This window comes from Pygocentrus nattereri, chromosome 9 (assembly GCF_015220715.1).
Source record: "Pygocentrus nattereri isolate fPygNat1 chromosome 9, fPygNat1.pri, whole genome shotgun sequence".
Lineage (NCBI taxonomy): Eukaryota > Metazoa > Chordata > Actinopteri > Characiformes > Serrasalmidae > Pygocentrus > Pygocentrus nattereri.
In genome coordinates, this window is record NC_051219.1 from 28983074 (window position 1) to 29008846 (window position 25773).

At 38.6% G+C, this 25773-nt stretch overlaps 1 protein-coding gene across 2 annotated transcripts in view; it reads left to right on the forward strand.

Annotated features, from left to right (window-relative positions):
• Positions 1 to 632: 632 nt before the first annotated feature.
• The window catches only part of LOC108427734 (protein kinase C and casein kinase substrate in neurons protein 1-like), an 80016-nt gene continuing 54875 nt past the window's right edge, over positions 633 to 25773 (forward strand). Inside the window, exons 1-2 of one of the 2 annotated variants that reach the window (XM_037541336.1) lie at positions 633 to 767; positions 14526 to 14618. The gene's annotated coding sequence lies outside the window, so the exon portion shown is untranslated. The remainder of the gene's footprint in view (positions 768 to 14525; positions 14619 to 25773) is intronic. The other variant, XM_037541337.1, reaches the window with a different exon arrangement.

The following is a 25773-nucleotide window of genomic DNA, read 5'->3' on the forward strand; positions in this document are numbered from 1 at the left end:
TTTGACCTGTTCCAAAAAGAGCTCATTTAAATTGGCTAGGATTTTGATATTGCACATTTTTGAATACATTTTGGTTGCCTGTCATTTTCATGTATGAAATAGACCTGTTCCACATATCCGTTCTCCAATTTGCAGTGCAAAAACTCAATATGCCAAAGCTACTGAGAACCTTATAATAAGGGGGCGACCTATTGATGATGCTGTTGCACATACATAATCAATCTGAACGTCAACAAACTGCGGGGGAACGAGATGAAGATAAGTGGTGATCTGGGTCAGAAAGCACATGAAAAGCGTGCATTATTTACCGGTAAACGAGAACGTCCTCTGCCAGGTGCATTAAAAGGAGGCGATGATGGGTTAACATCCATTACAATGAACGAAACAGATATGGTGCGTTATTTATAGGTAAACAAGAAAGTGCAGTCATGCTATCCCTCACATGCTTTAAAATCGAGATGAGAGCCATTAAGGCTCGGCTATGCATTGAAAATGATATAACCGACTGCGTGTCATTCGTCATGCACTTGCTGATACGTTGCATGTTGACGTGCATAAAGGCTGCAGCGTGCGTGGTGTTCCACTGAGGATGGTCCACCCCTCCCACCGCACCCCACCCCCCTTTTCTCCTCCCACCCCTCCCACCCCCACTCCGTCGTTGCATCGTGATCTCTCGGATGCAGAAGGAGCAGCACGCGCACAGGGGTCACCTTTCCGTCCGTTTCTGCAGCAGGAGGAGGAAGCTGCACCTTTCACTGCACAGCAGGGTAGGAGCTGCTCTCATATCATACATCACTAAAGCGTCGAATGGGGGTCGTGCTTTCTTTCGCCGTTGCTCGTTTCGTTTCGTGTCCATTCGACCTCGTCGTTTGTTTTTCTCTGGCAGCTGGCGTGTTCTGCCCAGCGACCCTACACCGCAAAGGGTCAGCAGCTTGTAAGAAACTCGTCTTTGTTTGCCTTTTCTCCGTCTCGACGCTCGCCCAGCGCTGCTGCGATGCCATGGCTCTGAATGGAAGTAGCTGCATGCGAACGATGGAAAATCGTGCATATGAAAAACATGGTCAGCTGCTGTCCAGCACAACAGACGGCAAGGCGCGAGCTGAGCCATTCTAGGGCGAATAACCGTTCACGATTAGTCGTCTTAGGTCGAGATAGCGTCATAGGCTCAAGGTGGGATGCATATTGTAAAACAAATGGTGAATGTACATCACTTAGGTGTGTGGTTGCATATAAATCAGCGGAGTTTTTCTTCCAAAACTAAGTCAACTGAACACGAAATTGTGTTGATGTCACGTATTTTGTTCGAATTATTCGAGCACCGTTGACTTAAGTGTAGAATGGATAAACAAACCGAGGTAAGAGGCTGATAGAGAGAGAGAGAGAAAGAGAGAGAGAGTCGCTAACATTGTGATTGTTTTTTTTTGCCCCCTATTTCTACATCCAGCTGAATGCCAGTGAGGACATCCTGACTGGGTTATGTAACAGTTTGTCATAATACACATGGCAGTTGACGCATCAAAGAGCCTCAGATAGCTTTATCCTTCTGCACGCGCCATAGGGGACACTCCAAGTCTGGCCATTCACCAAATCGTACAGCAGATTTTTCCATTGTCGTACAAGCTACATGTGTCTCCATCTTTTAGTCCTCATAACTGTGCACTATAAAACGTAATGCATTGGCTTCACTTTGAATTTCCAGAAGAATAGTGTGTATTAGTACAATTGAATGTTGTAGTTTACTTTTGGCAGTTAATATGTTGCGGTGCTATGTTTCATTCAGGTGGACATTATGCTTTCAGGTTGCTATAATGACCAGTGAATTGATTTACATGCTTAAAGGGACATTCCAGCTTAAAACAAGCTTCAGTGTTGCTTGTCATGTTATGTAATATTCTGTCATGCAGCATTGCATCCCTCGGCCTCAAAGGTGACAAAGAAATGCCACTCGTATTACATACAGACAGCTTCCTAGCGGTGACGTTTTCTTATGCATCAGCCAGCTAGTAGGAAAAAAATGTAAACAGGCCACCAGGAAGCCCCTGTAGTTTTTCAAAAGCTCCTCCCACCTTCATGCTACATCATCAGAAGGGGGTTTTCTTAGTCTTTAAACTGGAAAATCCTGCTGCGGCACCACTGTAGGAATGTTTACAACAGATGTTGTCAGACGTTTAACAAATTTGCCTGGAGTGTCCCATTTAAAATAAAGGAGAAGGACCACTTTTGGTTCCCTGCAGTTTTTATATAATAAGCTGGTTAGGTGAAGACATTTTTAAAATTTAATGAACCTCCTCATAATATAAAAGCCCTTTACACATACAGGGTTTTTTCCTAGAACCATATTTCTGAGCCAAGAACTGTTTAAGAACCTTTATTTTGAAGCGTGCATAAGATTTTATTCTGCTGTGTTGTAATACTTTGTTCCGTATTGTGTTAAGACGTTGCTGATGTGCTAAAGCAGTTATTGTTTGATTGGATGATAGATGAATGGAACTCATTTGTGTATTACTCTGTCATTAATTTGGACTTGAGTCAAAGTTATGCCCCCCTTTTTAATTGTTTAATTTTCTATTGTTCAATATTCTATGGTTGAATAGGTAAATAAATGGTTAAGATGTGAACAAATCATTCAGAGAAGTTAGATGTGAAATATATCATTCTAGAGAAAAGATTCAAATAATGTGTAAAAGGGCTATATTTTCACCTCATAGACATTAAGACCCCTGGATGCTAACACCACCAATATAAAGAAACCTGAGTCGGTAAATTTCTTTACCATGAACCATTTTACACCAAACTACTCTGAATAACTTTGTTTACATTTCAATAATTGAATTATGCATACATTTAAAAAAATCAATGGAATTCCCCTTTAACTAGTTATCATTAAATATAAATTACCAGTGCATAGTTTGGATAGACCTCTAGGCACCTCTCGTCGTATTATCATTGATCTATTCTAAAGATTTTTTTCCTCTGCTAGATAAGAGTGTGAGCACTGAGAGAAACAGGATGAATGGCAGTGATTCACTGTTATTGACCCTCAGAGGTCTTAAGCTTATATTAAGCAAACAGTTTGTAAAGTATGCACTTAAAAATGTGATTATCAATAGTGTGAAATTTTAATATGGAGTGCATTTGGCCTGGCTGACCTCCATGGCCTGTTTGTGGTTTTCTCAGAGCTGTTATTGCATAGGCAGTAGGTTGTTCAGTTCGTGGTGTTGTTTGAGAGCTGTCCGGGGTGCTGAAGTCAGTATTGACCTCTCAGCATGATCTGGACTGACTACCTGTCAGCAGGGTTTCTGTAATGGGCTCCAGAAAGGCAAGGTTGGCAGAAAGACTGGGGAAGGTGAAGGGAGCTTAATATAGTTGTCATTTAAAAAGAATAATGTGGAAAAGCTGTCTTTTATTCAGGTAGCAACAAACGTCGCCCTCGGTGGCATGTAAGTGGCCCAGTAAAAGTTGCAGTGAAGCTTGTAAACTTTCAGCTTTGGCACAGTTACTTCACCCAAAGCCTCCTAATGCCTCTAGAAAGGAAAGAAAGCTGAACAATATGAACAATATTTTGCCTCAGAACTCCCTGCATACACCTCTCCATCATCAATGTATTTTTAAAAAAATACATTTTAGGTCAAAATCATATCTCAGAACTGTTTTGAAACAATGTCTCAAACCTTAGGCAGCGTCATAACCATTTCACATAATAACTGTCTGTGCAGGAGCTTTTAGATCATTGAACACTTCACACGTCTGGTTCCTATGACCACTATTGAACCGTTCTTACTCTGTAAGTTTCTTTAAAACGGAAAATCTCTTTAAATTTCTTTAAAACGGAGAATCAGAATCAAGCTTTATTGGCTAGGTATGCTACGCATACAAGGAATTTGGTTTTGGTTACAGGAGCTCACAGTGCACAGTATTAAATAAAATAAAACCTGCATTCCTACCATCACTCTTTCAGACACACACACATGCATACCTGTAAACCTTACAGTGTATCGCTCTGATGATTTCATTTACATATTAAACATTGAATTTTTTGCAGAAGTTTAGAAAAATCCCCTTGAAAATTGCTATGCGGGCGTAATTAAACTTTAAGTGAATTGAATTTGGCGTTGCAATTATGAAATACCTTATGCAACATAAGAAAAACAAAGTGATAATCTAGTGGTAGTACCATTCAGAACCTTGAATCCAGATTCTGGATTTTGCAGCCACTGGTAGGTATAATTTTAAGATCAATCATACTCAGGAGGAGGTCTCAGAACAAACAAGATGGTGATTAGGAGGCCTGTTTAGTAAGCAGCACATATTGCATCATACAAGATCACTCAAACGACTTTGTTTTGCCTCAAAATGTTGTTTTCATTAGAAGTATACTGCTGGCTTAAGCCCCTTGCCTTCCTTCCTTACTTTGCTCTGACAAAATATGCCCAAATGCATAGATTTGATCACAAGCATTCGCCTCCACTAAAAACAGCAAATTAGAGACCCTCAGAAGAGGCCGGTATTGGTCATACAGTTTTAAATTAGGTTGTTTTGAACAATATTTATCAGTTTTTTGATACTGTATTAAAATCATTACACTTTCATGATATGATCAAAAACAGCCATAGTGGTTATCATGGTTTAATGCTTCATTTCCAGTTGAACACTGGATGGATGTCCAAGGTTCATAAACATCCAATGGATGTCCAAGGTTCATAAACTTTATGATATAGTGGTGTCTGTGTTCACCATCAGCAAAAGATTCCCCTTAGTATTGTGGTTCTCCTGTGTTTGGTATGAGAAGAACAACATCCACATTCCCCAAGGTAAAATATTAGGTTTGCCAGAGTAGATGAAGCAAAGCGAGGCACAAATCACCTTTCAAGAGGCTGAATGTGTTTAGCTTGGGTGAGAAAATGACTCAGATCTGCTGTGAGAATATTTTACCTTCTTTGACAGAAATGGCTCATGATGATTGAAACATCAGTTCCACTTATTACCTCTTTGTTTCTATCCAGAAAACATCAGCCTGGTTGTAAATATTATAAATGACTTTCTTTCTGATGATCTTTGCTTGTATTTTCATTTTGTTCCCCAAGACTGTGGAGGTGGTCTACATGAGTAATGGAAGGGAATGTTATGATGATAATGGTGTACCACTCAAAGCAGCCACTGAGGAGCGCATGTGGAGATTGGTCACCACATTTCAACACTTACTGGACAGATCTGTGCTCACCTGAATCTTTATTTTTCCTTCCCTCAGCTGCTCTCCTTTATTTAAAGATTGAGGTATGTGATAATACTACAAATGACACAGATTAAACATTGGTTTTGAAAAAAATGTATAGTTCCATCACTAAATGTTAGGCAAGAATGCATGTAATGTTTAAGGAACCACTCTGTGCATTGTGCAAATTGCTGTTATCTTAGTGCTAACATACCATTAGAATATCAGAAATGAGCATTGTCAGTGATTTTTTTTCTCATGTATACAAAAGTTCTTTGAACTGGAAAAATGTTTTCATGTCGCATATCTAATTTACAAAAATCACTTTTAAAAGAACCATCTGTTGAAGAGTTCTTCGTGGAACCAAAAGAACATCACAGGTGACTCACTCTGGTTAGACTCACTTGGCTCTGGTGCATGCAAGGCCTGAAAAAATGCCAACTGAGAAATAACATGAATAATTACTGGAACTATTTATTTGTCATTATTTAAATCTAGGAGGTTCCTTCCTTGGTGCTTAATTAAGTCTGATTAATTTCCTGAGCCAACCTGCGAACAACGGATGCATTCCTGCACATTGCAGCCAAGCACAAGCTATGAAATCACGAGCAATCAAATCGAGATGCCTTGAAAATGACTTGCTGATGGCATTTCTCTCATTTCAGCTAATATGTGTAAATGCAATATGCCCCGAATGTGAAAATCCACATGAGTAATTATATATTAAGTACTTCAAATTAAATTGCGAGTGAGAGAAACGTGTGGAGGGAAGGCTTGAATGGACTGCATCCAGTTAGACTGTAATAGACACAGTCTGTGTAATAGACACGTTTGTTCCTAGACACCATGCCATGGATGACTTGGCATGGTTTATTTTCCTCTTTGTCATTCATGTGTGGTTGTACGCGTGTCCTTGTCCTTGATTTGTCCATGTAAATGACAAGGTGACATTTCTAAAAAGGTCCAGGCAGAAGGTTTTAAATACAGATTTATTGTTGTCTCAGGCTGTTTTGGTGCAGTGTGAGACAGTTTTGAGAGAGAGAGAGAATATAGCCAGTAAACAGCAGACGAAACAGCTAATATCCTTTGAATATCCTTTGTTGTCTTGTTCCTCACTGTGATTCCTCCCAAATGAAACACAGTTTAATTAAATGGTATAAAGCACAACTGATGAAACGAATTGATTTTTTACATAATATTGCACACTGCAGGATTATGATAACATGTTTTCATGCGACATGTTTAGGGATAGATTATGGGAAGTTCATTTGGCAGCCCTCCACATTCTGAACAAAAGAGCAAGACTCAATTTAGCTGCATAGCATGACATTGGATGCAGTATTTTGCCTATAATAATAATAATATCTCATGAACACTTATTGCTGGTGGCAGACAGGCATGAAACACAGGCACTGAAGCTGAAGAGCTACGTAGACTACAGTGACTGGGGATGCATGGTAACCTGGTATTTGGAGGTATATTTTAATCTAGAAGAGCAGAAGCCTTAACTCAGAAGCGTTTTTTAAATTTTTTTATTTTTAAGTTAGTTCACAGATCTTGCTGTCCTTTTGGCAGGTAGGGTTGCCAGATCCAGCCAAAATCTATATCCCAAAGTCTGCTTAAAAGTGCACCACCAGAAGCTGAACCCATCTTTTCTTGCGTGGCTATATTTTCGAAACTAGCTCAGTTTGGCGGTAAAACTGCCAATCTGGCAACCTCAGCAGTGGGTGCGTACGCTGTATAAAATACTTTCTGCAGAATCTGCATAAGCACCTCTTCTGTAGATGCGCGAGTTCTGCCTTGGTCAAAACTTGTCTGTTGGACGTGGAGAACTCCCTTAATGTGGAAATCTCACATATGGATGGAATGAAAAGTCATATTGTAAGTGTTATCATAAGCATCTTAAACGATAAAACATTAATACAGAAGTAGTGGAAAGGGGAATGGCTGTTTTACAAAAGCCTGTTTTTTTTTTTTTACTGGGAGGATGGCATCCCCTTGCGTACCCCTCACACTGAGCCCTTGGTATCTACACAAAGATGACTCTTCTAGGGTTCTTTAGTAAAGGCCATGGCTCTGTTTAGAGTTCTGTGTAGACCATTTTATGCATGAATAGTTTTTTGCATGGTGAAATGGTTCTTCAGATTGATGGACAATGTGTTATAAAAGGTTCTACATGGAACATTGTTGATATAGCACCAAAAAGTGTTCTTCTGTTATTGCAAGCATGACATCATAACAACAAGAAAACCCTCTTTGGTGCTGTATAGAACCATTTTCAAAAAGTCTAATTGGAATTTGTTACAGAAAGGGAACTTAAGGAATTTGTCATTTAACAGTTTTTTTGGGCTAAAATTAGAATGGTTGGCCAATTTCCAACCTGGCTAGATTTAATTACAGTAACACAGTCCAATTCAGTAGTGTTGTACAGGGTCAAAAGTCAAAAGTCACAGGACCCCGTTTTATTTTTTATGCTGTCACAAGCCTCCATGATGCGGTGCTGAAGGTGGTGTTTGTTGGCAATTTTCTCAGAATACACAATTTGTTTGAGATGACCCCAGAGATAAAAGTCAATAATAAAATAAAAAATAAAACAAAATAAAACGTGTCCTCTGACTTCTGACTCACCCTGTATTTTAAACTGGATTCTCTATGACAAACGAAGATCACTACAGACTTCTCATTACATTGAATGGGATTTTTGCCATTGGGATTTTTGTGAAGCTTATCCAACCTGGCAACAGTTGCTATGAAAGGAACTGTAAGTTGCGCATGGTCAACTTACAGTCAATTCTGTATTTTTAATGTTATATAAAACCTTAAATGGTAGTGTGAAGTCATGTGAGGTGGTTAGTAGGAAGCTTTAAATGAATTCATTGTAATCTATGTTGAACTGGACATTAAATGGGCAATTTGGTCACCACATTTGTGAGCTGTGATCGTTACTGTTTTTATTGATATACTATAAGATAAAACCCAATCATAATCATATGCTTCAGTTTTAATCATTTTGTAACACAAGTAAATAACAAATTTTTTGTTTATTTATTTTATTTTACAAAGATGCACAAGCAGTTCAATAGAAAGCCTACGCAATTTCAATGTGCATAAATTTTGTTTTCTTTTAATGTTAATATCAATCATAGTCATTGATCATCAATATCATGGGAAATTGCTAACATAACTTCCCTAATTGTGAATATAGTTGGCATAGCAACAATTCTATTAATAAAATATTTGTAAAAATCTAATTTTTATGTTTGAAATCTGATGTTTAAGTGTATGTAACTGTCTTTCAGATGGTCTACCCCCTTATGTGTTTTTGGGAATTAGCATACAATTCCAGTTTCCTCAGGGTTTCCCAACAGAGCTTTTCACTCTGTTGCTCTGTGTGCTGTCCATCTTTAGTGGCGTTCACACGTTGGTTTGAGTGAGCAGACAGTGACTGTACCCTTTGGATGTGTTGTCCTCACCCTCCTTCCATTTTCACAGGCTGCCACACACCTATACAGCCCTGTGAGAGAACCACCCAAACACCTCTCACACTGCTGATCTCAGACCAGTTACACCCTGCAGCTCATGCGCTTTGTATGGCTGCATGATGTGGACAAAATACCGCTATGAGATATTACCTATTGTGATTTTATTACTATATTAGTGTGTATCGGTGAATCACTACATGCACTGAAGATTGTAGATGCCTTTTCATCCTTCATTTCTTCTGGAATCAAGCTCATTAATAGGACGTTTGTGGCTATTTGCTGTAGTGACAGCCACTGCTCTTCTGGGAAGGCTTTACACTAGATGTTGGAACGCTGCTGTGAGGATCTGTTTGCGTTCAGCCACAAGAGCATTAGTGAGGTCAAGTACTGATGTTGGATGATTAGTTCTGGATGATAAACATCATTTGAACTCAGCGTATGATAGCAGTTATTTTTGTTGACTGCAATTATTTTTCACAGTAGTTTGCTGTTAGTTATTTACAGTTGGGTGAATTGAGTGTATTTTGGGGGACAAGATCATACAGCAGTTTTTCAGGACAGGTTCCGAACAGGCCTCGTCAGGGTCGACCAAAGAAGTCCACGTGTTCAGCGTCATATTCAGAGGTTGGCTTCAAAAAATAGATGCATGAGTGCTGCCAGCGTTACAGCAGATGTTGAAGAAGTGGGAGGTCATCCTATCAGTGCTCAGACCATACACTGCACATTGCATCAACTTGGTCTGCATGGCCATCGTCCCAGAAGGGAACCTCTTCAGAAGCTGACGTACAAGAAAGCAGTCCAAGAACATCGATTACTGGAACCATGTATTGTGGACTGACGAGACCAAGATAAACTTGTTTGGCTCAGATGGTGTCCTACATGTGTGGTGGTGCCCTGGTGAGGAGTACCAAGATGACTGTCTCTTGTTAAGCATGGTGGTGGTAGCATTATGATCTGGAGTTGCAGGAGTGCTGCTGGCACTGGGGAGCTGCATTTGAGGGAAACATGAATTCCAACATGTACTGTGACGTTCTGAAGCAGAGCATGATCCCCTCCCTTTGGAAACTGCGCCGCATGGCAGTTTTCCAACACGATAACCACCCCAAACACACAAGATGACAAGTGCCTTGCCAAAGTTAAAGGTGATGGACTGGCCGAGTATGTCTCTAGACTTAAACCCAATTGAGCGCCTGTGGGGCATCGTCAAGCAGAAGGAGAAGGAGCACAAGGTGTCTAACATCCACCAGCTCCGTGATGTCATCATGGAGGAGTGGAAGAGGTTTCCGGTAGCAACCTGTGCAGCTCTGGTGAATTCCATGCCCAAGAGGGCTAAGGCAGGGATAGATAATAATGGTGGTCACACAGAATATTGGCACTTTGAGCACAATTTGGACATATTCACTGTAAGGTGTGCTCAGTTGTGTTGCCAGCTATTTAGACATTAATGGCTGTGTGTTATTTTAAGAGGACAATATTCTATTCTATATTCTGTTGTATCATGAAAAGATATAATAAAATATTTGCAGAAATGTGAGGGATGTATCCATATATTCATTTTATTATTCTTTATTTATTTTTATTATTATTATTATTATTATTAGTCATTAAAATAAGTGTTAGATGAGAATGTCACAAAGTCATTAGCGGTTTTAAACTTGAGACTACAAGACCTGAACACTGAATCGTATCTGTAAGTTGAGAAACCACAATACAAATCCGAGGAGTATTGGTGGCAGCGGCAAAACGCCACCACTGTTTAAAAGAAACCTGACTACATGCAGTTAAGCTCTAACAGAAACAGCTTGTGGTTTTCAGGATCGTAGACTCATCAAATGCTGATGTAATTTCTGAATGTGCTTCATTTACAGTAAAACCTCTCTACAAATAAAGGATTGCCTGGCGTGAATAAAACATTGCAGCATAAAATGTGTTGGAATTTACACTATTTCTCATGTCACAACATGCTTATAAAAATATGCTCTTAAGGAAGAACTCTTCAAGTCTGATGTAGTCTGTAGAAATAAAATATAGATTTTTTTTCTATGGCATTTTGAGTATTCAATATCCAGAAAATTCAGTCAAGGCCAGCTTATGAATTTCTGGCTGCTAAATGTATTTGTATGTATTTGTTTGGGTGAGAACCTTTATATAACGGGCAAAATACTAATGTAACTCTGAGAAGGAGCTAATGTTTATGAGTGTGTGTGCAGGTGGTTCTCAAAGTGACCGTTATATACTCTGTTATACATGCCTACAGCTCAGCTACGTAAATATGGCCAGTAAATTTGCACTTGTAAATTACAGAGCTGAGTGATATTGTACTTGTGTGTGGGTGTGTATCTTCTACATGGTACTTAGTGAGAATGTAATGGAGTGAAAAAGGAAATATGAAGCATAGCTGTATATTGGTTTAGGCAGTAAGGTGAGTTTTTTCATCATTTTTAGGATTATAACAAAGCAAATTTGTGAAACTGATCATTACATACTATTATTAATACACGCTTGCTAGATAAATTATATGGGGTACAGTATGGTTATGTATATGATACAGTACAAAAATCAGATCAGAAGTCAGATCAAAATTAGACTCACTAGTCTGAGAAACCTCACTCCGCATCTCAGATGTCCAGTTTTAGTGTTGTTATGCAAATGTTCTTGCTTTTCTTCTTTTTCTCTGTCTCCTTTTGTCAGTGAGGATTTCTTGACAGCTACATGTTCTTTCATACCCATAGTGTTGAGTTATCTTCTCACAGTGTAAGGATGGCTAGAAATAACTGTTTGTTCCTTTATCTTTTGAATGCACATGAGAAAAAATGTGTGAGGCAGCTAAGATTAGTTGGGGCAGTGGTAAGAGTGAGCATTAATGTCTCTTTGAAAGGAAGCATAATGTTAGTGATGCTTTTGGGAGGCTATAACTTGTTGGTTTAATGATTGGAAGGAGGGAATAGTGAAAAGGAAATAGGAAAGTCTAGTTCATTTAAATGTAAAAAAAACCCCAAAGTTTTAGAATCTTGAAAAACTGAAAAGTTATAACAATTAAAATGCAGAAGAAATGTTTGAAATCTGCATTATTTGTATGTCACTATTCCAAATTAAACAAACTGGGGACATTGGCCATGTTAAGGCCTTTGTACAAAAAGATGAGATATTTTAGACTTATCTCTTTAACTGAAACAGTTGTGTGTTGAACGACTCTAACGAATTTGATCTAATCAGAGGCTTTTCCCCAAACCTATGGTGTCCATGCCAGCTTGCAAAAGGGGGACACATCAAACACTGACAAATTCTGAAGATGTAGATGTTCCACATTTAGGACACATTTCCAAGTTTATGACAACATCATCATTATCATCATCATCTGTTTGCATTGCCGACCTTCTCCAGTTTGTGCTGCATCTGAAAGCATAGTCCTAACAGCCTGTGAGATCAGTACGTGAGCTACCAAAGCCCTGTTTCTCTGTTCACCTCACCCTGCACAGCCGCTGTGTCTCCTCAGACAAAACAATGACTCTGTGTGTTTGTTAGAGGTGAACGGAGCGGACAGGTTGTCTCAGACTGCCACATCTCAGACAGTATCCAAAGGACAGATCACAGAGGAAAGGAGAAAAGTAGCACTGCCTAGAGAATCTGGTGAATGAACACTGTCTTGCATGCAATCTACATATGTACCTAGTTAACCATGTAGAATCCCAGGCTTAGTTCATACTAAGGCTTATTGTTCCATAACCACAGTGTTTTCAGTGCAAATGTGTTGGCTATTCTTAGGTTAATATCTGTGCAGCATTTTATATAAATTAAGTTGAATATTTTGCAAATATATACTCTTATCTGCCCTTACTTAGAAACTCTTCAGTTGTAGCTCCACCTTCCGGATACACGCCTACAGCCTTACATCTGACTGATAAGTGGATCTACACTAGTGTCTTGAGTGAAGTTGAGTGAAAACTAGATAATCATTAGGATTACTAGGAAGACTCCATTCTGATTGTGTATCTTTAAGGTGGAAGGTGTTTTTTGAAAAACTACCACTGAACAGCTTATCAGCTGAAAAGCTAAAGGCCAAGCGTAGCATCTGGCAATCTACATAAATTGCATTAGTTTGACTTCTTTTCTCTGGCAGAAAGGGCAGAAACCTTTTTATCCTCTGTTTATTTCGTGCTGAATAAAGATATGAATTATTTGTCCGACAACCATTGAGTTACAATAATGATGGCTTAGTTGTGTTCATTAGCCTATAGCTCACTGGCTAGGCTAAGCAGCGAGGATTGGTTGACACCGCTGGAATTCCCAATGGTTGTATGATGTATGTGTGTAATTTTAAATACTGCATAACATGACATATGACATATTAAACTCTAGTTTTAGCACAGAAAGGCACATTAATTATGTCATGCAGAAAATGCCTCAGGACAATAAACAAACAGTTGAGAGGTGAATAAATAAATTCCAACCTGAATGGTCCAGAAAAGCAACTGTACCTGTAATAAAGAGATTCTGGCTTTGAGGATGCAGTTGCTTATTCATGACATCTACAGTGTGCTGTATTTCAGTACCAATACATTTAATCACTGGATTTTTTAAATTCAAAACTTAAAACCTTAAACGGAGCAATTCAGAGTAATTCTGTTCTGTTTCTACTGTTACTATGCCACATATCTCTGGCAAGATTTCAAGCTTTTTGAAGTGTGTTTGGACAGGAAACCTCCTTGGACCACTGGCCACTGGATGACTCATCATTATTTTGGATGAGAAATTAGCATAATTAGCTCAGTATATGAAGTCTGACCCTTTAATCTTCCAGTGAAGAGAATCTTCAAGCCTTCTCAAATGAAATAGCATGCTGCCTCATTTCAGTTAATCCGACTACAATGACTTGTGTCCCGTGGACAAGATGAAAGATGTTAAATTTTAAAAGGAGGGTGAGTGAAGCTTGGAGGTTTCTGAGAATCAAATACCCAGGTGAGGTGCTGGGTGTTTACAGTAATTAATAAAATAATATAATAAAGCACTAATAAAATACTCTTTGTTTACAGTAATTATACTGGATTCTTATATGCAGTACAAAAATACATACTGACAGCCATTTATTACTATAGTGAACAACATCGTTTTTTAAATATTTTAAATCTGTAGTGAAATGAAATCAAATACATTTCAAAGAATTTAGTCAACAGATTTCACAAAAGAATCACTGTTTTTCAGGCTGTTCTTTCTGAGGCTAATATGCTTCTAAGAGCCTCCTCTAAAAGTAATCACTGTTAGGTTTTAAGATGTACGGAAAACTGCGATATATAAAGTGAAAATATGATACATACTTTTTTACAAGCTTTGAATGTCAGTGTTTTAGGTAGAGCTGTATAGTAATGAATGTAAATGTGGAAATGTGAATGTAAACAACCCTTAGCTTGCCGCTCATAAGCAAATCCCATAGACCCATAGCTAGCTGGGATTCGCTTGAACGTACCAGTGATAATCAGATATGAAGAAAAAGGATACTTAAAAATTTTAACTTTCTACATTACATTGCACTGTATAAAGACATATATGACAAAAATAAACAGTTAATGAACTCACTGCTTTATTTATTGTTGGTTGTGCCAACTAAGCTAGCATGCTATTAGACAGCTAACAACAGCCAGGCTAAGTTTACCACAGGTTACTTATAAACTTGTTGCAGTTATCCTGGTTTACAGATATTAATTAAGCTCAGTTAGCTCTTTTGAACATTTAAATAATGGAAAAAATGAAACTGCAGTGAAGATGAAGGTCCTTCGCTTTAACATTTGACCAAGTTAGCGGCAACTGTTTTTCTGTTTTTTTCATTTTCCCAGGTTATCTGTAGAATTGACTGACAGAACAGCAGCTTTCTCTCTCTCTCGCTCTGCGGGGTGTATGGAAAGCTGGTGAGTCCTCAGGTGAAGAAGGTAGGATCACTTCCTCTGTTTACATCATCCTTTACTCTCAGAAGCTTTATTGGAGCTGATGGGGTGACTGAGGGATTTCCTTAGCACAGAGAGGAAATATGTATTTCACTTGCCTACAGTGGTGCAAATCTTTAATGAAGATCTTGCTCTTGAGAAATGCTGTGCTTGAGAAGATCTTGAGAAATGCTGTGTTGTCTGCTGGGTAATAATGAAGGTATTGTTCCTCAAAGCTTGATTCCAGTGTTATGGAGAGGTTCTGGACTGGCACTGGCAAAAACCATCTTGTCAGAAACTGTACAGGACCTTTACTTTTACATGGAGGGTCTTTAAAATTCAAGAAGCTTTGTCACACTCGTTCTTTGTTATGTTGCTATAATTATGGGCCTCTATCTCTATCTACATATATGTATATATATATATATATATATATATATGAATATGTGTGTGTGTGTGTGTGTGTGTGTGTGTGTGTGTGTGTGTGTGTGTATGAATATATATATTGTTGCTGTCAGAAGAAAACCACATACATCTATGTTTTTTATTTTTTAGTTTTTGACATAATTTGGAAATGACATAATTTGGAAATTTCATGCTGAATGGCCTGAAAAGTGGCCCAAAATTCCTTGGACAAACAGTGTGGTTCCATTGACGTCCATTAAAAGTAAAGTAGGTTTTTTCCTGCTCCTGTAAAGTTACTATTTTGGAGATACAAGGTTTTCTTCCAATAACAGCGATATATGTATACATATATATGGACTGTTGGACCTGTAGCACTGGTACATGTGCCTGAATGTAACCGCTGCACCATTTAAGGTGGACCAGGTCACTTCTCTCGTACGAGCATTCCATATAATCGTACCTCTGACTATCAGGCTATGCTGAAATTTGAAAAATATTACAGTAATTTCTGCTTCAGTACCAGCTGGTCTATGGCTTGCTTCTTGCAGAAGTCCCTGAGACCATGTATTTGTTCGGATGCAGCCCACCAGGTTAGCTTCTCAGGCAGTACGAGAGGAAACAGAAATATGGTGATCACTTTGGTGTCAATGTTAGGCTAAAGCTAACCCCACAGCATTCCTTTACATATTCGTTGCCTCCAAAACAAGGTGGGACTACTTCACATGCAGCTGACTAGAGGCCAGGAGGTGATTGAGGGTCTGTTGCGTTTCAGTTATTATTTAAAATGTGACTGAAGTATTCATGATTCAGCCCGTGATGTGGTTTGTGTGTCATGTTATCTGCAGTTATTTATGGCAAACCACTATAACGGTTGTGACACAACTCCTACCTGGAGAAGAATTTTACCAAGAACGGACTGAACCAGTGCTGGATAAATCAGTATGCCACCCACTGTGATTTGAACTACTGAGGAAAATGAAGGTTATTTACTCGATCTCTGAGGCTGTAAAGACTGGTTTGTGAACCACTGCTTTAAGCAACCAAAATGTCCTTTGATAATATCACTCTGAGTAACTCTTTTGGTATCTTTATTTTTAAAAAAGTAGAAGTTTGAAACACACTAAATGGTCTGAACACTTTCCAGGAGAAGATGTTTCCAGGCAATACCACAACAGTCAAGGATAATGCTTCTCCAGCTGTAGTTCTGAGCTAAGAAGTGCTTCTGTGTGTCTTAATGGTTGCTAGTAACCCATTAAGTCAAGTGTATAATTATTCTGCTCCTAATTAGATGGAAAAGAACAATTGCATTATAATTAAATCACATTTACAGCAAATTATTACAGCAAAACCTGGATCTTGAATATATTAGTTCTTTAAACATTATTTTCGTGGGATCTTTTCTTGAGGAATCACAATTTACAAAATAAATGTAAACTATACAAAAATAGGCCAGGTTACATTTTCTAAAGCCTTCCCATTAACACACCCCACCTCCTGTCACTGCAGCCATAACTGTTTAGGGGTTTTTGAGGTGGTGTAGATCTGTCCTGGGGAGCTACAACAATGAAATTAAGGAAAGACTGCCATATTAAACTCGAGTAATGCTCTTTTTCAAAATAATGTAGGTTGTTTCTCACAACAACAGTTCTAGTGCACTAAATTATATGGATGGGTATTTTTGCATTCTTTGATTGGTCAGAAATGTGGCAGAGATACAAGTTACTATCATATTTGGCTTCATTAAACAACCTTTTTTAATTTGAACTTTTACTAGCCTATCATAGTAAAAAAACACTTGAAAAAATAAATTTAATTCCAACATATATGGCAATAAATGTAATAAATGTAAACCTTACTTGATCTCTACTTCTTTATGATCGATTAGTTTAATTACACATCAGACTGTATTTAACCAATCAGGATGCTGATGTCTGGCCCAGCCTATGAAAATTAGTTTCCCCAGTCCATATGACAAAATCAAAGCCTGCCATTATTAGCAGCTGCCTGATCTGAGTTTCTGTCAAGAGTCAAATGTTAAACAGGCTTATTAGTCTTTGTTAGCTATGAGTTAAACACTCATACAAGTGCCTTTTAGTGCCAGTCCAGGACTAGTTCTCTTCATTAATATTTAGAAATCTACAACTAGCTTCGGTTCAACAGTAAAGCAAAAAGAGCAAACTCTGCTCTAAAAACTAAAAAAGTAAAAAAAGAAGAAAAAGGTCTTGTCCCTTAAAGGCAGAACTATGCTTCTGTGTCTGTGTATCTGTGTACATTTGCAGACATGTATATTTTTTTGCCACATACAGTACTTTTTCATGTGACTTGAATGTGCATCATCTAAACTAGAATGTACAGAAAACAAAGAAGAAAGTCTCTCTCTCTGAGAATTAAAGGGGAATTCTGTTCATTTTTCAGATTTTCTGCTTAATTCATTCGTTAACATGTAAACAGAATCAGTTAAAGTGGTATAATGTGACATGGTTAATTGTAGAGAAATGTACTGACTTGGATTTCTTTAAAGTAGTAGTGAAAAAAAACAACATTGGTTTCATGGAAAAATATTACTTTCATCATACCAAAACAGTCTATATGGCGAATCTCAAGAAATATCTGATTGTTGAGGAACAGATGACGGTACTATGGGAACATGAGACGGTGGCACAATGTTTATTCTACTTAAACCTGTTCGCCCACGTGCTTTACCCTGCGTCAGGGCACACAAAAACATGGTGTAATGATTTCAAAGAATTTTCAAACAGTATGTTGTGACAGTGAGCTGGCCCTCTAGAGTAATGAGAGCGGTCTGTTTGAGTTCTAGAAATGAGTGTTTGCAGAGGCAAGTCTGAGTATGCACCTAGTTCTGTACAGCCTTTCCCTAGAGACAAACCAGTGAACAGTGCCTCTGCGTGTTTGTGAGCATTGACCTATGTATGTTTAATTAATTAGTAGTTAATTAAGAAACTTGATCATAGATTTTTTATATGTGCCTAGAATGTATTGAAGATGTGCAGTATTGTGCAACAATCTGAGACCACCGTTCATTTATTCAGTTTTCAGTCAAAATGAAGTGCAAGCTGTTTATTTTTCACTTTCAGTTTTTCAAAGAAATTTGCAGAAATATTTTTCACACCTCCAAAGTTCAGTCTTAGATGTTGGTTGCACTCTCTGCTTCTCACAATCCAATTAATCCCAAACACATTAAGTGATGTTGGGGTCTGGATTCTGGGGTGGTCAGTACATCTCCTTTTCTCATTGAGGCTTCTTGACAGCTACGATTTTTTCAGATCTAAATTAACAGTGGAGCTTGATTTTCTCCTTTCTCTCAAAGACGAAAGATTTAAGTGCTCTTTATCTGTTGGAAACCATTGTGGTGGTCTACCAGGTATTGCACAGTAGTTAGGAGTCTCATTTTCTCCGTAGATTCCAATACATTTAAACTCTGGTTTTGGAAACTCTTGTTTATTTCACTTGTTTTCCTTTGACTTTCCCCTTTTTTAAAGAACTGGATTATTTTATATCTAATCTTTTCAGAATAACTTGTACTTAATGGTCATTTTTGACTGGAATAAATAAAGGATATTCTCTGTTACTATAGAAGTAATGTCTCTAGCTGTATCAAAGTGCTGCTGTATGTGTAAAACCAAACACAGCATAAAACTAACAGCTGCTGTAAAACTGGGTCAGCTATTACTGTTTCTATTAGTACCCTACATGTATTGATCAGTCGATGCTGGTATTGACTCAGAATCCTGTGTTCAAAATCCAGGCCGATCTGCAGTCTACATACTGAGTTTGACCTTACTCCCTGACCAAGAACACACAGACTAATTGGCCTACTGATATGAGAGACATGTATAAAAGAAGGCAGTAGCAGCACATTGCTTTGATTTAGCCTATGAGCCAGTGTGCATTTGTAGCCATGCTCTCCCTGACAGATTACTACACATGAATGAGTTTTAAAAAAGCATAAATTATTATTAAAGTAATTATTTATTATGAAGCTCATTAATCTTTTTTTTATTTAATGTATTGTCACCGGTTTTAATAGAAACTTAATAGAGTTCAGTTGCTAATGTCTCTATAAAGCTTTTTGCTCAGGTTAACTGACATAGATGTCAGTATATATATTGATGGACGAGGTAGAAAGCTAAGGGAAAATTAGCTTCCTACCTAGCTTTCCACATTATTTACAACCCCAATTCCAAAAAGAGTTGAGACAGAGCCATGTCTACCATAGTGTAGCATCCCCTCTTCTTTTAACAACAGTCTGTAAACGTCTGGGAAGTAGGGAGACCAATTGCTGGAGTTTTGGGAGAGGAATGCTGTCTCATTCTTGTCTGATGTAGGGATCTAGCTGCCCAACAGTCCTGGGTCTTCTTTGCCGGATTTTTCGTTTCATGATGCACCAAATGTTTTCTATTGGTGAAAGGTCTGGACTGCAGGCAGGTCAGTTCAGCACCCAGACTCTTCTGTGAGGCAGTGCTGTTGTAATGGATGTAGTATTGGTTTAGCATTGTCTTGCTGAAATATGCAAGGCCTTCCCTGATAGAGATGTTGTCTGGATGGGAGCCTTTCTTGTTCTAAAACCTCTATATACTGTCCAGCATTGATAGTGCCTTTCCAGATGTGTAAGCTGCCCAAGCGGCACAAATGCAACCCCAAACCATCAGAGATGCAGGCCTTTCAACTGTGCCCTGATAAAAAAACTGGATGGTCCCTCTCCTCTTGAGTTCACAGGACACAGTCTCCATGGTTTCCAAAAAGAATTAAAACTTTTGATTTATCTGACCACAGAACAGTTTTTGCCTCAGTCTATTTTAAATTAGCTTTGGCCCAGAGAAGATGACAGCATCTCTGGATTGTGTTGACATCTGGCTTCTTCTTTGTATGATACAGCTTTAACTTGTATTTGTGGATTGCAGGGCAAACTGTGCTCACAGACGATGATTTCTGGAAGTGATCCTGAGCCCATGCAGTGATTTCCAGTACAGAATCAGACCTGTTTTCAATGCAGTGCTGCCTGAGGGCATCCGATATTGACTGTCAACCTTGTCCCTTGTGTTCAGGGATTTCTCCAGATTCTATTAATCTTTTGATGATATTATGTACTGTAGATGGTGGGATATCCAAGGTCTTTACGTTGAGGAATATATTTCTGTTCCATAATTTTTACATGCAGTTTTTTACATATTGGTGAACCTCTGCCCATCTTTGCTTCTGAGAGACTCTGCTTTTCTAAAATACTCTTTTCATACACAGTCATGTTAGTTGCAAATTTGAGATGTGTTGCTGGTATCTAATTCTAAATGAGTTCATGTTTTTCATGAAATTGCAAAATGTCTCACTTTCAACATCTGATATATGTTCTATTGTGTAGCATATAGCATATGGCTCCATAAGATTTGCGGATCATTGCGTTCTGGTTTTATTTACATTCATTTACATTTTACACAATGTCCCAAATTTTTTGGAATTGGATTTGTGAAAAAGTCCTAAAAAAGACCGGGCAGCAGAGCAAATGTCAGATGTGTCGCATTAAGCTTACTTTGGCCAACAGAGGGGGTGGCTGCTGCTGTCTATTGACCACTTTTACCACTTGCTCGCATAGTTTTAGAGAATATGTATAAAACTTGACCAGAAGCTAGTGAACACAATTTTTTTCCCCCAGACATGAGGTAATCTATTAATTAAAAGCAGGGGTGCAGTTATGGGACTACCTGGTGATAGGCAGGTTGTCTGATTTGTATAGGCATACAGTCTACTTGAATGTAGGCCACATGCAATCTACAAATAGTGAATATTTTTTATACTGCATTATGTTTTCAGCCATCCATACATATGTCATATTTTGACAGCAGCCATCTCTTTCTGTCCAGAGATGTGTGTTTAGGTTCTGGCTATTGGGCTATAGCCACTGCCTTTTTTCTGTAGCTAGGTGTCTCTTTTTACTGCCAAAATATTTAATATCCATGCCTAAGCCACTAGACTTAGACTACGTTTACACAGCAGGTAAAAGTGGCCCAAATCTGATTTTCTCACCAAATCCGATTTTTTTTGTTTAGCTGTTCACATTATCTTTTAAATGGGACATCAGTCTGAACAGATCACGCTCCCAAACAGACCTGCAAAAGAACAATGCTTCACTTGGCTCGTCCAGAGGTAAAACAATCATGACGTCTAGTGAACGCTAGTCGCTCCCGGTTTCGTCTTTGCCAGCATTACAGGATTATGAAGTTCCAGTCGTTGACAGCTGGGCTCATCAGCCCCAATGTGTTTGAGTTTGCCATAAAAAGGGCACTTTATTCGGCCAGGGCCACTTCTTTGGTTGGTGTCCTTGGAGTCTTTTAAACTGTTCTCTGACGCTGCAGCCTTGGGCTCTTTCGTTCAAAACCTATTTAAACGTGGAGCGGTTGTGATGAGTCTCAGCAGCGCTAAATGATGACGAATGTCGAGTTGTACTGACGTAAAAGTCGCATGAATTCCGATCTGGCTGTTCAGACTGAGTCGCATTGCCGCAGATCGGATACGGATTGGATTTCAGTACCATGTATGAAAGCGTCTTAAATCAGAATTGAAAATGTCAGATTCACTGTTTTTTGCTGTTCACACTGCCACACACAACACATCTGTGTTGTATTTGAGCAAAAAGATGGGCCGTGTAAAGCCTCAGAGACCTTTCAGACTTTTTTACTTAGCGACAAATATTGCAAGAGGAAACCAAGAAATAAATCTTTCATAGGATTATTGTAATTTACTCACATGCATGCTGACCATTTTCTTAATTTAATGTTCCATAGTTTACAATAGCTTCACTCACTATGATTTTCTATACATTTTATAATCTTTTTGGCATATGTTTCCTTTCTGTCATTTAAACCCTATACTTCATAGTCATATATAGATTATTGCAGTTAAAGTGCAGAAAAATATGCTTTTCACTTAAAAATATGGCACTTACCCTTTACACATGGCTGAAAGGACGAGCACTTGTGTGGTGCTTTGAATTGTATATAATTGATTTAAAAGCCAATATTGTTAAATTGATGGTTCAAGAAGGCGCCTGTTAAAATAACATAGTTTTATTATAAAATATAAATAAATTGCAACCCTAACAGTATAATGTAAATGCTAGGGACAAAAATGGACTTTTCTGTAGATTAACTGAACTATAGTATGTGGAAATATAGGACCTGAAAACACAGGAATGACCCCTATTAGAACTAAGGGTCAGTCTAGCTAAAGGCTGGTTAGCACACTAAGGACCATTCAAGCTGTGGCCCACTTAGCAAGCTAAGGGCTAGTTGGTGTAGCTGTCTGTGGTTTAGGTGATAGTATGAGTGGTCGTTTATGCTTGAGGTCCATAAAGACTCCATCAGCTCTGTCATACCGTGGTTAATCGGTTAATAGGAGAAAATGCCAGCATGTTCCACATCTTACTGTAAAAGATTAAAAGGTTCAAATTTTCTATTTAACCCCTTAAACTGCAGCTTATTATTCTCAAAAGACAGATTCATGTCATGTGTTATTAATGCCCCAAAACTGAAGCGGTGAAACAGCTCTGAAGCACTGGCTCAGCATATAGAGCTGGGCTAGGGGGTGTTTCTGTTATGTTGTTTGGTGTCTGAGTCATAAGTGAGATTTGCACTTCAGAGACAGGCAGCGCTGAGCCTTGGCTACATGCACATTACTCACGGTCCATCTCTCTCTATCTCTCTCTCTCCTGCTCTCTGGTAGGAAACAAAGTTGAATGTTTTAATATTCTAGGTATTCCACAGAAAACAGAACATCGCCTCCAAAAATATATAAAAATAAAGATTAGAAAGCAGCTAGTCATGATAATGGTCAAACACTATCCATACTATTTTAAAAAGCCTCCGTTTGTATTCTTCATGTGACTCTCCACTAAATGGAGGAGGGAGACAGAGAGAGAGAGAGACAGAGAGAGAGAGAGAGAGAGAGAGAGAGAGAGAGAGAGAGAAAGAGAGAGAAAGATGGTCTCTGAAAAGCTAGGCTTGTGGATTTATTATCACAGCAACGAACCCCCCCATCTTTTCTTGAACACTGTGGGTGTGGGGGGGCGGGGGGGGGAGCAGTAAGAGTGATAGAGAAAGATGGGAAAAAAAGAGACCACAGTGCTGCATGTGAGCAGATTAGCTGATTCTCTCTCTCTGTCTCTCTGTCCCTGTCACTAGGAGGGATGAGGTTACATAAGCACGGCACTGCCCTGAACGCAGCGTTACTCAGCGCTTGTGTCTGCTGGCTGAATGCACAGATGTTCACACGCATCTCATTCCCATCGTCTGCTTGCATCTGGCTTTAGAATTTAGGCACTGATTTTAGTTGTATAGCGCAACACAAAAACCCGTAATTATACTGTTTCGAATTTTAGTAGCACACTAGCTAAGTTAGTTTGCGATCTAAGGGCCAGTTAGCAGAGAAGGCCAGTTTAGCATGTTATGACAAGATTAGCAGGTTAAGGCCAGGTTAGCATGTTGTTGGCAGGTTAACAAGTTAGCACTATCTTAACACGCTGGCCAATGACAGCAAGGCATGGCAACATTACCAGTTAAGGCCAGGTTATCACATTAACGTCAGGCTAGCATGTTAAGGCCTGTAGAAAGTCTAGGCCTGGTTAGTAAATTAAGGTCAGTAAAAGTAAAGTCCAGGTTAGCATGTTAAGGTCAGATTAGCAAATTAAGGCCAGATTAACAGGTTAGTAGCAAATTACAACCAGATTAGCAAACTCTCTCTCTTCCTGTCTCTGTCTATCTCTCTCTCTCTCACTCTCTCACTTTCTTGGTCACTGTATTCTATCTCGCTCCCACGGTATCTTTTTCTGTCTCTTTCCTTGTCTCCCCATTTTTCTCTCTCTCTGTCTCTGCCTTTTTTTCTTTTTTCTCTCTTTCTGTATGTATTTCTCTCTCACCTTCTTTCTGTCTCTCTCCCTTTCTGTCCCTGTCCCTCTGTCTCTCCCGCGCTCTCTCTCTCTGTCTCTCTCTCTCAGAATGAAGACAGTGGAGCAGGAATAGACCAGTTTTTGTGTGTGTGTTTAAAATAAAGTGAGTGAGTGCATGAGACGCAAGTGTGTGATGAAACACACGCATGTGCATGTGTGTGTGTATATTTCTGTATGTTACTAGAGAGGTATTCCTTGTTGCTATGGTGACTCTGAATGGGTTTTGCTGTTGTGTGTAGATAGGAGAGCAGGATGTGACTGGAATGAGAGAGAACTGTGTTATTGCTGTGTGTATTCATGGAGCATATACGTGTGTGTGTGTGTGTGTGTGTGTGTGTGTGTGTGTGTGTGTGTGTGTGTGTGTGTGTGTTTATGCCTGTGGCATTTTAGAATTCTCTCTGCACTGAATATTTGTGTTTTATGGGCCCAGTGGTTTAGGTTTATGGTTATTGCCCATTGTGGCTTCACTCTGTTACTATTGTGTAATTCAAACACACTTTGGCTGTCCAGGTTTTTTAGGGTGGACAAGTTTTATAGAGCATTGGGAAAATTAGGGATAAAATAGAAATTAGAGTGTTAAATTATTCCCAGTTATTATGTACATGATCAAAGGCTCCCACAAATCATTTTTTATAAGTTAGTACCAAGCATCAGTATCTCAGCTTTGTCCTGATTAGGCTTCAGACAGTTTTGTGACATACACAGAGAAATATCTGACATCCAATTTATTGGCCAGCAGAGGTCTTGTCTTTCAGAGGGAATAGAAATATATAGTTGCATATCATCAGCATGGCTTTGAAAATTTGTTTCCTAATCTCATTGGACCTCATTTACCAACCGTTCTGTAGAACAGATTTCCTCTTAAAACCCAGTCATGCAGTTTTCACAAAGATTCTGATATTTACCCATTTTTCTTATTTGGGACTTGTTCTTAGATAAAGATAGAATCTACACACACTCAAGAGCACAAAAGTGCAAACAGTTGAAGAATACATCATGAATCTTTCTCAAGAACAAATTCAAGAAAAAACTTAAGAAGATATTAGTGAATGAGACCCATTGTTCCTAGCAAGAGAGTGAGAATGGCAGTGATCCTAAAATGGAACCTTGTGGAGCTCCAAAGGAAACAAGCAGTTTTTAGATGAATGATTTATTAATGCAACAAGAAACTGCTTCCTTGTCAGATTTGATTCAAACCATACTAAACCTAAAATGCCAGTTATGGTTATTGTACTATGGAAAGAACAGAAAAAAATTGAGTGACTGGCTGAAAAAGATGTACTGTGTAGCAGTGACTGTTCTCATTTAGCACCTCCATAATAGTTTTTCCAACAGCGCTTGAAAATGTCACACTTCCTGATACACTGCATTGATATGGCTGATATCAGATAATGCCTTTCAATATGTAATTAACATAAGTCAGAATCTCCCAGTAATAACTAGCCGGTTGTAGGGCTGTCACAGTGGATTATATGAGGGTTTGAGCAACCTAGCGATTATTTTGATTATTTTGATATATTGATCGAATCAGTGTTCTTAAAATGCCAAACAATAAAAATGTGCTTAATTAACCAAAAATGTAAAGTGTTTTCCCAAGGTTTTTTTTCAGGCTGTGTGATTGTCCCTGAAACTGTTACAGTGCTACTGCTGTTTCGTTTTAAGTTTTGGATGGCAAAAAAAAAGAGTTCACAGCCAACAGAAAATTGGCCAATTGAGCCAATATCTCGGTAGATATACACTCACTGAACACTTTATTAGGTACATCTACGTTGCAACTACGTTCAGTGAAAATTTTATCAG